We start from the raw sequence: 12,533 nt of genomic DNA, 5'->3' as shown, positions 1-12,533 counted from the left end.
TGTTGGAATTTTACCTGCATTTACCACTTCCTCCAGCAGCTCATTCTATATATAAAACATCCTCTGTGTAAAAACGTTGTCCCACAGGTCCCTTTTAAATCTTTCTCCTCTCACCTTAAAATAGTGCCATCTAGTTTTGAGCTCCCCTACTCTAGGGAAAAGACCTTGGCTATTCATCTAATCTATGACACTCATGATTTTATAAACCTCTATAAAGGTCACCCCTTGCCTCATACGCTGGGACTATTTTCACGAGTGTATCTAGACTCTGCATGTAACTCACAGCCTTCAGTGCTGGCAATATCTTGGTCAATCGTTTCTGAACCCTCTCCAGTTTAATAATAACCTTCCTGTAACAGGGAAAGCAGAACTCCACAGTATACCAGAAGAGACGACACCAATGTCCTGTACAACCTCAACATGATGTGCCAACTCCTATACTCAATGGTCTGAGCAATGAAAGTAAGCATCCTAAATATGCCTTCTTACCCACCCTGTCTACCGGAGATGCAACCTTGAAAGAATTATAGAATCCGTACAGTGTGGAAACAGGCCATTTGGCCCAACAAGCCCATACCGACCTTCCGAAGAGTAACCCACCCAGTACAGTTCCCCTATGTTTGACATTTACCCCACACTAATACACCTAACCTACACATCCCTGAACACTATGGGCAATTTAGCATGGCTAATTCACCTAACCTGCACATCTTTGGATTGTGGGAGGAAACCAGAGCACGTGGAAGAAACCCACACAGAGACAGGGACGACGTGCAAACTCCACACAGACAGTCACCCGAGGCAGGAATTGAACCCAGGTCCTTAGCGTTGTGAGGCAACAGTGCTAACCACTGAGCCACCATGTACCAGAACCCCCAGGCCTCTGTTGGACAACACTCCTCTGAGCCCTACCATTAACTGTGTAAGGACTGCGCTTGTTAGTCTTACAAAAATGCAAAACCTCACATTTAACTAAATTAAACTCTATCTGCCACTCATTGTTCCATTTGGCCTAATTGTCCACAATTCCTTGGTAATCTTAGACAACCTTCGTCACTGTCTATTTGCACTCTGCATTCCTATTTATAAAGCTGAGGATATCACCTATTTTATTAATTGATCTCTCAACATTCCCTGCTACCTTCAATGACTTATGCCAATCAGACTCAATTCGCACAGCTTGATTTAAAGTCTTTACTTTATATTGTCTCTTGTTTGTCCCACCCCAAGCACTTTATCGCACTGATCTTCATGCGCCACGTACCTACTCACTCTACCAAGATGTTTATCTCCTTCCTGAAGTTTATCTACCGCAGAAGTTCGTTACTATCCTTTGCAGATTATAATGTTTCAGTTTTTTAAATCTGACATAATATCCCATTAATCAAGAGCTAGGTTATGGTTTAAAATCTGTAAAAACCAAGGTTTCCAGCAATGACCCTTGGGGACCTCCATTGGAAACCTTCCCTCAGCCCAAAAAACATCCAATAATCATTATTGTATTTCCCATCACTAATTCTATGTTGTTGCTGTCTCCTTTATTTCAAGACCTCCAATTTTGCTCGCAAGTCTGTCGTGTGGTACTACATGAAATACCTTCTGGGAGAAAGGTTTTAATTCCAGTCGACCGGATAGATTTTGAGCAAGATTCAACAGTTAAGAGACCAGCAACTAACAGGGATAACCAGAAAAGAAAATCAATAGGAACAGGTGCAGGCCATTCAGCCCATTGAACATGCCTTACTATTCAATATGTGCATGGCTGAATGCAGTAAACAACACATTACCTGGCACTACTGTATGCACAGATTCATAAATAACCAGTGAGTTTTGGAAATCTGCGTTATATTCTTATTAAAATATTCTAGATGTCACCCTAGCCACTTGCTCGGCTAATACTCAATTGTTAACATAATCATCGTCTCCAAGCAAAACACTTGCATCCTGATTCAATTTTTCAGTCCACATTCATGCATCAAAAAATTCAAACCAGCTCAGTCCTGAAATATTCCAGAACCAATAGCATTGTGGGGCACAGCTTGCAAAAATGTTTCCTGATTTCACTTCCGAAAGGTTAGCTCGAGTTTTAAAGGTCAGTGGAAAATGAGGCTGTTTCAAAGTTTCTCAGAGAAAAAGCGCAGGAACAAGCTAAAATTGAATAAGGGAAAGTAAAGGCTTACAGAGGTCATGAAAAGTAAATCAGATAGTTTAATGAGAGAGAATTTAAGAAAATCATGCAAAACAGTATTTCATAAATATATGAAAAGAGCACAATTTATCGTTGGAGATCCTGAAAGTCAAATTACTGAATTAGCTTAAGAATAATTGGAAACTGGAAATTCTTAAAATATCATTTGCCAATGTCCAGAATATTGGAGGAGAGTTAAATAGTGAGAATATTCTCACACTGGGAATAGTTTGTTTTAGAGGAAGCAACTGTTAAAAAAGAAAAAAAAAAGTTATTTTGGACAAATTACCCTTAAATCATCTCTACTCTCTTGCCAGCAAACCTAGCTGCTCTGGTCAAACCAGAAAACTAAAGTCTCTTATCTCTGGTACTATTCCAGTAAATCTCCTCAGCACCCTCCTGAAGTGCTATTTCCCCATTACTTGGCACAACACTGTAGTTCTGGCCAAACTAGCGAGAGAAAATAACTCAATGTAACTTTGTTTTGTACTCTCCACCAGAAACAAAGCAGCATGAAATTTGAAGAGAATCAAGGATTGCACTTTAAAACATCAATATCACTTTGCGAGTTCACCAATTCAAAAAGCCAAGATATGGCAACTCACTTGATCAGTACAGCATTTCCCAACTTAATATATCCACTCCAAAACATTCAAGAGTGGGATAGTGTCATGGTAAATTCACTGACCTAATAATATAGAAGCACTAGCACACAAGGTTCAAATCCTACCATGATCTGGTGGTGGAATTTGCATTTGTTTGATTAAATTTGGAATGAAAAGTAAATCACTAATGATGGCCATGAAACCACCATCTTTATAAAAATCCATAGTAAAGCAACTTGGAATGGGTTCTGTGAGTAGGCGGTGTTATCATGGTCGAGTGTGGGGCGCTGGAAAAACACAGGTCAGGCAGCATCCGAGGAGCAGAGGAATTGATGTTTCAGGCCCTTCATCAGGAATGAATCATGGTTCAGGTATTATAATGGTCATGCCTTTGAACTAGGAAACCCAAAAACCCTAGCAAATACTTTGTGGGCATAGGTTTGAATCCCACCATGGCAAATGATGAAATTTGATTTCAGTAAATACCTGGAATAAAAGACTAGCTTAACATAAGCTAGTAAGCATAGCCATTTGTAGTATAAAACTCATCTAAGCACTGATGTCCTTGAAGGAAGGAAACTGCTACCGTTACCTGATCTGGCCTACATGTGACTGCAGACCCACAGTAATGTGGTTAACTCTCAACTGCCCTGTGGGCAATAAAATATTGACCTAGCCAGTGACACCCATATCCCGTGAAGAAATTTTAAAAGTCTACACCAGGGTCGCAGAGGAAGGGTGATGTTTACCACTTAAAAGACACACTACAGCAATTCACCAAGATTCCTCCAGAGCATCTTCTAAACCTATAACCTCTCCTACACAAGAGGAGAACTGCAACTGGTGCATGGAAACACAACATTCAAGCTTCCCACCAAGTGATTTATCATCCTGTCTTGGAAATACAAACCACTGTTCTTTCACAGTCTTGGAACTCCCTCCCCTTCATTTCACTAGGCATCTACACTAGATGAAAAGTTTAAAAAGATTTTGACAGATTAAAGGACAACTAGAGATGGTCAATAAAAGTTGACCTTAGAGATGCTGACAGCCCAGAGCAAGAGAGAGATTCCTATCTGCCTTAGGCCAACTTTTCATAAAGAACCAAAAAAGGTTTGAATTTTAGCATTTAACTCAAAAGATCAGAAGATAAAACTCATGATAAACATCTGGACAGGTAGGGAAGTGCAACAACTTTGCTTACTGTGGTGTACCCAGGAGCATTAATGCAGAAAGAATTTCCCTATATAAAAATTAGCTGCATTTTGTGGCCAGTAAGGTCTGTCCAATTAGATGTATCTGCTGACATTCAATGGATTCTGTTCTCAGAATTTGCAAAACATGGAAATCTATTTCCAATGGGAGGCGGATGGTTGTAATAATAGTTTAGAGGCCCATGCGAATACTCTAAGGAGGCGTGTTTGAATGCTGCCACAATAGCTGGCAAAACTTCAAATTCAATCAATAAATCTGGAATAAAAAGCTAGTCTCAGTAATGACAACCATTACCAATTGCTGTAAAACCCATATGGTTCACCGATGATCTCTTAAAGAGAGAAATCTGCTGCCTGACACTAGTCTACATCTGACTTCAGACCCACCACAATGTGGTTAACTCTTAATTGCCCTCTGACATGATCCAGGAACCCACTCAGTTTAAAGTCAGTTAGGGATGGGGCTACCAATGTTCAGATCCCATGAAAAGCTAAATAGTAAGGATTGGTATGTTACTTACTATGAGATCAGCAGCCTTTGTGAACAGGGCAAAGGAACTGTCTATCTCCTTTTCCAGGCTGATAAATCCTTGCTGCAATGCGCAGGCTTCTGAAATGCAAGGTAAAACTTTGATCTCAATGCTAAATCATGTACTGAAATTTGAGAGTAAGAGAGAGAGCCCTGAGCTTGGCTGGGAATCTAGAATATTGACTCTCCATCTCAGAATAAGGAGTTGGCCCATTAAAGGATTGAGATAAAACATTTCTTCACCAAACAGATGATCAACGATGATTTCTCTTTCCTGGAGAGTAGTAGGTGCTCAGTCCTTGAGAATATTCAAGACAGGTTGATGAACTTTGAATACAAAGCCAATAGAGAAATAGGCAATATGTAGAAAAGGTCACATTGAGGCATAGTCTTGTTGAAAGGTGGCATAAGCTGGAAGCAATAAATGGCCTGCTCCTTTTTTATAAAACAAAATTACTCAAGAAAAATATTGTATAATCTCAAAGAATAAAGATCTGATAGAATGAGACTCCAAACTTACAAACATTAATATTCAGTAACACTGGAGGTTGTTATTACTTGCATTCGACTGGCCAAACTAACTTCTGATGTGCTTAGTCAATATTGATCATATAAATACTGCAATTTCAGAGGTACAATTGTGATAGGACTGTGGGCCAAGGCAGCAAATGCTCAATTTCCTTGTTTTACTGCCATTTTGGGCATTACTGTATGGTTTACACTGGAATAATGCTGAGCACTGATAGCCTTGTCATTCTCAACAGAAATTCAAGCTGAATATACGCTTACCAGCAATGCGATTTATATTGCACTGACAGAGCTGAGTACTGATGGAGGACTTCACAGTGCTGTTAAGTGGGATCACAAAAGCGCTTAGGGACATGGTTCTAAGTCACGAAAGAAGTACAAGCAGTTGTTGCTGACAGTACTTAAAAGTATTGAGGGAGCATGTCAGTCTCAGTTACACATTTAGGCAATGCTAGGAGCAAAGCAGAAATTCAAACCAGCTGACCCAGAAGCATAAACATCACTAACAGAGCAAAACTGACAAGGTACGTTTGCGAGAGAGAGGTTGTGTATGCAGAAACAGCATTCCCATTGTACTAGTGTTGGCTTTTGGGAACAGCATTATAATACAAAGCTGAGAGAAATGTCTCAAGGTCCAGATCATGATCATGCATGGTTTCTCCCACTTCCAAGACACAAATTATTGCAGTGATTGTCATTAAATGGGAGTTATCGCCTTGTAAGTTTTCTCACTGAGCTGGTAGAGTTGTTCACAGGTATTTGGTCACACACAAGGTAACATCATCAGTGAGCCTCTGGTGAAGTGCTGGTGTTCTGTCCCACTTTCTATGTATGTGTCTTGGTCTATTAAGATGGGTGATATCATTTCCAGTTCTTTTTCTCAGAGATTGGTAAATGAGGTCCAAATTGATATGATTATTGATGGAATTCTGGTTTGAATGCCAGACCTCTAGGAATTCCCATAAGTCTCTGCTTAGCCTGCCCGAGGATGGATGCACTGTCCCAGTCAAAGTGGTGTCTTTCTTTGTCTGTATGTAAGGATACTAGTGATAGTAGGTCATGTCTTTTGGTGGCTAGTTAGTGTTAGTCTATCCTGGTGGCTAGTTTCCTGCCTGTCTGTCCGATGTAGTGTTTGTTGCAGTCCTTGCATGGTATTTTATAAATGACATTCAATTTGCTGGTTGTTGGTGCAGGGTCCTTTAGCATCATTAGATTAGATTCCCTACAGCATGGAAACAGGCCCTTCGGCCCAACCAGTCCACGTTGACCCTCCAAAGAGTAACCCACCCAAACCCATTTTCCCTCTGACTAATGCACATAACACTATGGGCAATTTAGCATGGTCAATTCACCTGACCTGCACACCTTTGGACTGTGGGAGGAAACTGGAGCACCCGGAGCTGTTTCAGTGTGTTGGTAGATTTGTGGGCAAGCATGAGACCAAGAGGTCAGAATAGTCTGTGGTTATCTCCTAGATGTCTGATGTGTGGTAGTATGGCTAGAGTTTCTGGGCACATTGTGTCTACTTGTTTGGGTTTGTGGTTTAAGAATTGGCTGACTGTAATGACTGGGTACCTGTTGTTCTTGAATATGCTGTAGAGTTTTGTTTCTTCTGCTACTTGTAGTTCCTGGGTGCTGCTGTGTGTTGTGGCCCGTTTAAATAATGTTCTGATGCAGCTGGACTTCTTAGCAGCATTAGAATCAACCCTGAAAGACAATGGACTCCCAAAAGAAACCTACCAGATCATCAGACAGACAGCTGGACCAACACTAAGCAGGAAGAAAGAAGGAACACCCTCAACACGCAGAAAAGCTGAGTCATTCTTGGACTTAAAAGACAGAAACATTGTCTGCAGGTAGGACTACAAAGGACACGTGACCATCATCCTAAACAGTACATTGGCAAGGTGAACTCACTTCTTGCAGACACCAACACTTACCAGCAGGCAGTGATAGACGCAACTCCACAGCGGCAAGACCGGATCACAACTACATTAAAAGCAGCTTCATAAACCAGACCAAATTGACAAGATAGATCTCCACGAAATGAAACCTGATGGTTCCAATACACCCTGCTTCTCCAGATTACTTAAGGTACACAAACCAGGTCCCGCCCCTCAAACCCACAGTCTCACTCCCTGGCACACCAACAGACAGACTAGCAAAGGAACTCCACCAAAAACTGAAATACCTAGTAGGAGACTCATGCCACTTCACCCAAGAATTCCTGAGCAAAGACATCAAGACAGAAGAGGACGAAATAATGGTTTCCTTTGACATAATAGTCCTACTCACATCAATTAACATCAACCTGGCCAAAGAATCACTGACTGCACTTGTAGACAAACCAAGGACACAAACACCAGACAGCACCAACTTCATCAGCAAGGATATCCTCAAGCTAGTAGACCTGTGCCTCACTGCCCACTTTACCTTCAATAACAAGACCTACAAACAACTCAATGGAACACCCATGAGATCACCAATATCAGGCTTCTTAGCAGAAGCAGTAATGCAGAGACTTGAATGTCATTTACAAAATACCATGCAAGGACTGCAACAAACTAGAGAAACAGGCAGAAAACTAGCCACCAGGATAGACGAGCACCAACTGTATCCTTACATACAGATGAAGAAGGACACCACTTCAACTGGGACAACACATCCATCCTCTGACAGGCTAAACAGAGACACACACAGGAATTCCTAGAGGCCTAGCATTCAAACTGGAACTCTATCAATAAATACATCGATTTGGACCCCATTTACCAAATTGAGAAAGAGAACCAGAAATGATATTACCCACCTTAACAGACCAAGACACAAATAGAAAGCGGGACAGAACACCAACACTTCACCAGAGGCTCACAGATGATCCTATGGTGATAAAACGTCTGAAAACAAACCTGTCAGCTCAGCAAGCAAACTTACAAATCTGAACCTCAACCTGAGCTACAAATCTTGTCAAAAATCACAAGGAGTTATCGTTTTAATCTGGTCACATTTTGGCTGAGCTCCCAATTTTTCCCCTCACAGAGTAGCAACACTTTCCCTCTTGGCCCATACCTACAATTAGGACTTTTGCTGATGGTTGGTCCACTGCTACCTTCAGTAGGTCAGCACTAACCTACAATGTACAAAACAAAATAAAAAGTCAACCCCTTCCTAAACCACACCTGATTCAGAAGCAACGCAACACCAGGTTATAGTCCAACACATTTATTTGAAATCGCAAGCTTTCAGAATGCTGTTCTTTTGTCAAGTGAAGTGACCTGACAATGAAGCAGTGCTCTGAAAGCTTGCAATTTCAAATAAATCTGTCGGATTATAACCTGGTGTCAAGTGACTTCTGCCTTTGTCCACCCCACAGCATGAACGAGTTGGACCAAAAGGTCTGTTTCTGTGCTGTACATCTTTATGACTATGATATCACAACTGATTCTGCAGCAATAAGATATCCCCCTTCTGAATATTAAACACAGGTTTCAAACATTTCATAAGTTTAGCCATCTAAAATAATCTGCATTGTAATCATAGCATGGAAGCAGATTTGTTTGGTCATAGTTAAAAATCACACAATACCAGGTTTTCCCAACAGGTTTATTTGGAAGCACGAGCTTTCAGAGTGCTGCTCCTTCATCAGGGGTTGTGGAGTACAAGATTGTAAGTTACAGAATTTATAGCAAAAGTTTACAGTGTGATGTAACTGAAATTATATATTGAAAAAGAACTGGATTGTTTGTTAAGTCTCATCTTTTAGAATGACCATGCTGGTCTCAATTCTTTCATGTGTAAATTGCAAAACCGGTTTTAAAAGTTACATTCTCACGTGAACTTCAACAATTGGTGTCACGTCAGCCCAGGTAATGCACTGAAGGTGTGAGCTGTCCTGTGTGAGACTGTGCCACAATGGTCATGGCCAAACAGTCTGACCAATCTATTTTTGGGAATCATTTGTTACATGAGAATTACCTATGATCCACATTCTCACCATAAACCTGCAATGCCCCTTTCCATGGAAGACCCTCGCTCTCCCATTCTCAAACATTGACATGGTCACAGTTTCAGTCCATAATTCCTGCATTACACCCTACATCCACTCCCTGCAACTTATTTAAATCCCTATAGGATAATTCAAACCTATTCCCATGTTTCTAAGGAGGATGTGCAAGCTTTGGAGAGGGTACAAAAGAGGTTTTACTGGAATGCTTCCAAAGATGAGATTACAGTCTTGAGAAGCCAGGGCTGTTCACTTTAGAAGACAGAAGGTCAAAAGGAGATTTGATAAGTGTGTTTAAAATCATGAAAGGTCTGATCAGAGTAGATAGGGAGTCCCTACTCTCATTTGGCAGGATGAGTTGAGAACCAGAGAATACCAATTTAAAAATGAATGGCAGAACAACGAGAGACAACGTGGAGAAATAACTTTTGCACAACTAAGTTCTCACCTTTTTTGGGATGTTCTGCCTGATAAGATAGATACAACACTACCTTTAGTGCGTTCCAAAAATCAGACCAAATAATGGAAAAACCCAGAAGGAAAAAGAACAGGTCACTCTTCAGACGATCCTGCACAGACTCAACCAGCTAAATGACCTCCTTCTCTTCTGTACTATTTTATGATATTGAGGGTCAGATAGCTCAGTTGATTGGACAATTGGGTTTCCAACACAGAGTAACACCAGCGTGGGTTCAATGGCTACACCAGCTGAGGTTACTATGAAAGGCTCTCCTCACCTGAGGCATGGTGACCCTCAGGTTAAACTAGCACCAGTTATCTTTCTCTAATGAGACTACTGCCCCCTGGGACTATGGCAACTTTTTTTTTTGGTGACTATTTTATAGAAACATCAAAAGATAGTTGGTCATTTGACCCCTCCAGCCCACAATACCATTCATGACGATCATGGAAGACCAGTGCTCAGTAACCTAATCCCACCCTCTTCCTATCTCTCTTTGGCTACAAGAGCTATACCTGCTCATTCTTAAAAAGATAAGCACATTGCCACTGTGAAAAGATTGATCAAACAACCAAATCATAACAAAAGCTGAACAAGAGAAAAAAACAATTCAGCTCATATACAAACTGAAACCACAATTGCAAAGATTGTGCTTTCGTTTATGGGAAGTGGACTGGCTGCAGGCGAGATATGGGAGTCAAAGAAAAACTAGTACAGAGAACGTTATTAATAGCCCAGAGTGAGGAATAAGCTTTTCAGTCCCATGACCCAGAGTCAAAAGCAAAAAAAAACCCCTTCAAGTCATGACAACTTTCTTGCACTCCATTCAACATACAAAGCCATGGAGTTACACAGCTACTAAGACTATTCACGTGAAAAGTAACCCCGAAACCCGATTTAAAATAGATTATTCTCGGCTAAGAACTCAATTTCCTTGTGTAACCTGATACACAGCATACCGAAAGGTTAACTCACAAGCACCAGCGCTCAGTCTGACGGTGAGAACTTTATAAAGTAAGGATACCTCTCATTGAGCAGCTAAACCAACTCACCAGCTGCTCTCGCTGGTCCATGCGGGGAACATGCTTCACAAGAGAGAAGTGGGGGTGTCTTCAAAAATAAAATAAAACTCACCGTAAGATACGGCCACAAAACTTCTGGTCCCTTCCCTCGGGAGGAGGAAACAAATCCTGCAGCTCCAAGTCGTTCTTGTTCTGTGAATTGTTCCTGAAAGGGGCTCAGCTTTCTACCGGATAGAAAGCTGTCTTTGAACCTTACTGCAGGCTCCTCTGAGCTCAGAGGCTGGGAGGGCCTGGGTTCTGTCAGTTGAGAGTTCCTGTTGCACTATTTGCTGTGAGTTTTCGAGACCGGGGCCAACTATTGACTCAACTCCTCCCACACAAAACGAGAACCAGCTGCTTTCTCATCCCTGGGGCTGTTTTGTGACAAGAGGGCAGTTTATATTTGGTAGGAGCTCTGAGCTCTCTCTGTACGGCTTGGCCTGACTGAGGAGCTGCACGGTTAATGTCGAGACATCACTCCTGTTACCCCATTCAAACTGACGTAGAAACGAGGTATGCTCTTCCAAATCCAAAGTTAAAAATCACACAACACCAGGTTATAGTCCAACAGGCTTATTTGGAAGCACTAGCTTTTGGAATGCTGCTCCTTCATCCTTCCAAATTCATTACATATTAGTTTTCTGCCCATGATAGTGGACCCCAGTGATCTTCAGAAACACCGCAACTTTCTTCTTGTATCTCAACACATCTTGTCATGAGAATGCAGTTCCAAAATACAGCAAAATCCAGCTTCAGACCCAGTATCAACCCAAAGTTCAAAAGAGGGGCTTGTTTTCTCAAATTAAAAAGCAAATTGCAATTTTTTTTTAGTTTTGCTTGTGACTGGGTGGTTAGCACTGCTGCGTCACAGGACCCAGGTTCAATTCCCGCCTCAGGCAACTCTCTGTGTGGAGTTTGCACATTCTCCCCGTGACTGCGTGGGTTCCCTCCGGGTGCTCCGGTTTCCTCCCACAGTCCAAAAATGTGCAGGTTAGGTGAATTGGCCATGCTAAATTGCCTGTAGTGTTAGGTGCATCAGTCAGAGGTAAATGTCAGGGAATGGGTCTGGGTGGGTTGCTCTTCGGAGGGTTGGTGTGGACTTGTTGGGCCGAAGGGGCTGTTTCCACACTGTAGGGAATCTTTAAAAAAAGTGACAAGTATGTTATACTGGACCACAACACAGAGTCGTTTTTGCAAGACATCCTCCTCACAGACAAACCCAAACAGGATTTTCTTCACAATGCTCACACTTGATTGAATTGAGAGTCTCGAGGCCTTGGTTCCTGACATTTACGCTGTTAAATCCAGCGTCTAGATTAGATTTAGTTTCAATAGATCTGCAGTCGACTTGTAATGAGACAAAAATTCCACAAAAATGTCCGTTTGGCATTTAACCCTTAACTGCTGCCTTCCTATAATCTGATGAAAAGTTTCAATTGAGGAGGAGGCAATGGCCTAGTGGTATTGTCCTTGGACTGTTAATCCAGAAACTCAGGTGATGTCCTGGAAACTCAGGGCGAATCCTGCCACGACAGATAATGGAATTTGAATTCCATAAAATGCCTACAGCGTGGAAGCAAGACTTTCGGCCCACTGAGTTCACATCAACCCTCTGAAGAATATCTCACCCAGACCCTACCCCACCCCTGTATTCCCATGGCTAATCCACCTAGTCTGCACATCCCTGAACACTATGGACAATCCACCTAACCATTGCACCTGGAGGAAACCCACATACACACGGGGAGAATGTGCAAACTCCATGCTGACAGTCACCCGAGGGTGTGATTGAACTGGGTCCCTGGCACTGTGAGACAGCAGTGCTAACCATTGAACTACCATGCCAACATATATCTGGTATTAAGCATCTAATGATGACCAGGAATTCATTGGTGATTATTGGGAAAAACTCATCTGGTTCACTAATGACCTTGAAGGAAGGAAACTG

At 41.8% G+C, this 12,533-nt stretch overlaps 1 protein-coding gene across 1 annotated transcript in view; it reads right to left on the bottom strand.

Moving 5' to 3' along the window:
* The window catches only part of LOC122548013 (glycophorin-C), a 103,120-nt gene extending 92,291 nt beyond the window's left edge, over positions 1 to 10,829 (bottom strand). Inside the window, exon 1 of the mRNA XM_087989331.1 lies at positions 10,659 to 10,829. The gene's annotated coding sequence lies outside the window, so the exon portion shown is untranslated. The remainder of the gene's footprint in view (positions 1 to 10,658) is intronic.
* Between the last annotated feature and the right edge of the window lie 1,704 nt (positions 10,830 to 12,533).

Source organism: Chiloscyllium plagiosum, unplaced genomic scaffold (assembly GCF_037043375.1).
Source record: "Chiloscyllium plagiosum isolate Xiang-an unplaced genomic scaffold, Cpla_swu_hap1 HiC_scaffold_7, whole genome shotgun sequence".
Lineage (NCBI taxonomy): Eukaryota > Metazoa > Chordata > Chondrichthyes > Orectolobiformes > Hemiscylliidae > Chiloscyllium > Chiloscyllium plagiosum.
The sequence above is the reverse complement of the archived record's forward strand: the minus strand, read 5'-3'. Positions and strand labels throughout refer to the sequence as shown.